This window comes from Orycteropus afer, unplaced genomic scaffold, assembly GCF_000298275.1.
Source record: "Orycteropus afer afer isolate SDZICR_OR568_19922 unplaced genomic scaffold, OryAfe1.0 scaffold01085, whole genome shotgun sequence".
In the NCBI taxonomy this organism is placed as follows: Eukaryota; Metazoa; Chordata; class Mammalia; order Tubulidentata; family Orycteropodidae; genus Orycteropus; species Orycteropus afer.
Window position 1 is genome coordinate 217,273 of NW_006922672.1, and position 2,313 is coordinate 219,585.

Genomic DNA, 2,313 nt, shown 5'->3' on the forward strand with positions numbered 1-2,313 from the left:
CTGGGACCCTGTGTGCAGACCCCAGAACTGATAGCAGCAAAATGTCTTGCCAGTTTGGACCAGTTCCGATAAATCCGTGGTCACTGAAGCACATCTGGAGTCCCCAGTGGTGGGGTTGTGCCTTTGTAGAACATCAACTGCAGTTCTTTGAGGGTAGCAAGGTGGGGCCCTGTTCCTGCTACATAGAGGAGGTACGATTGACTCAGGTATCCATTTAACAAATGGTTATCCAGCCATTGCTGATTGCCAGGCCGGCCTAGGTTCTAGGGATACTTTAGGTATAGTGGAAACTAAGAGCTAGTTCCTGCCCAAAGGGATTTTACGGGTTGGTGGGGAGAAAAACAAGGAAACAGAACATAGAGGAGGCCCGAGGCACCCATCTGGACAGTCATCTTACGGTGACGAGCAGGGGCTCTGGTCTCAGGCAGATCAAATCCCAGCCCTGCCATTTATTAGTCTTGTGACTTTGGACAAGTAGTTTCACCTCATGGAACCTCAGATTTCTCATCTATAAAATGGGGACACACTGTCCTGATGATCTAAATGTATTCTACATGTAACACATGACTATAGTGGCTGGTTCAGGGTAAGCATCAGTAAATGGTAGTTATAATTACTAACTACTGTTAGTAATTATACTGTTAGTAATTAACAACTGTTAAAACAGTAGGGATTTTTACAACCCATTTTACAGAGGAGGAACCTGACACTCAGAGAGGTTAAGTAAATTTGCCCAACATCACACAGCTAATAAATGGCTGAGTTGGAATCAAAGCCAAGTCTTATCTGGCCTCAAAGTCCACGTTTCATGCAGTGTCTCCAATGCCCTGGGCCTCCAGTGCAGTTGGCTCTGAGGACTACACCTGCTGCCCAGTTGGTTAACCCCTGGTTGTCCTTAAGTTTTTGCTGGTGGATTGTCCTCACCTGATGCACTCTAGCCCATGTCCCATATCCTGAAGTGAGAAGAGTTGGTACCGGACATCTTGCTTCCTTGAGGAGTGTGGATGAGTTTGTCATGGATTTTCCGATTCCCTTGGCATTATGGAAATAGGGCATGCAGGTGGAAATCCTACAGGAGAGGAGACATAGGACTGGAATCCACATCTTGCTGGCTTTCAGACCTTCATGGATTTTTGTGGTTCTACCAACTTGTCTTTGTGAGCTATAGTCATCATCACTTTGGTATCTGCTGGGTATTCCTTTTGGTTTTCCATGGGAGCAAAAAGAGCCTGAGGAAGCAGTAGGGCCAGAAGGAGAAGGGGGGAATAGGAAATACAAGAGGCCCAGGACAGCCTGCGGGCTTGGGACCATGGTTGCAGGGCACATCAAGTGCAATTGGCCTAACATACTACACGAAAACATTGGTTTATACCCTACTTTGGTGAATAGTGACTGGGGTCTTAAAAGCTTGTAAGTAGCCATCCAGATGCAACAGTGGGTCTCTCCTCATCTGGAGCAATGAAGAATGAAGGAAACCAAAGACACATGCAAACAATTAATGGAAGGAACTAGTAGACCATGAGAACCTAAACCTACCTGACCCTGACACCAAAAGAACTAGATGGTGCCCAGCTACTACTGTCAGCCCCTCAGAAAGGGATCAAATAGGAGATCCTGCATAGAGTGGGAGAAAAATGTGGACCAAAACTCAAAACCATAAAAAAGACTAGGTTTGCCAGTCTGATAGAGACTGATATAAACCCCGAGACTTATAGCCCCTAGTCACCATTTGGGCCTGAAATTGAACTCCTGTGGCTTCTAGCCAAACAGTAGACAGGCATATAAGATGAACATTTATGCCAGGCATAACCAATCAACCTTAGAACAACCAATCATGGGAGATCAGAAGGGCAGTATTTGCAGAGGGAGACAGCTCAGAGGCTAGGAATGCATAGGTAGGAAGGACACAGGGAAAGGTATCCACAGGGAGGCAGTGGGGAGAAAGCTGTTACATTATAGGTATTGCAGTCAATGTCATGAAACAAAATGTGTTAGAACTATATGGAAAATGAATTTGCTCTGTAAACTTTCACCCAAACCACAATTTTAAAAACAAAAAAAGGCCTGTTGGAGACTCTGAGCTCCTTGGGACACATTTTTTTTTTTTTTTGGTAATCTTTTAACAATAATAACTGAAACTTATAACTATGTCCTAGTCCTGTTTGAAGTTCTGTCCTCACAGGACCTCTTCATAAGGACCTTAGGAGATAAGCACACTGTCTCCCAGATAGAACCCTGGGAGATAGGGACTGTAATTACCCCCATTTTACAGACATGGAAATTGAGGTACAGAGAGGTTAAATAACTTGCCCA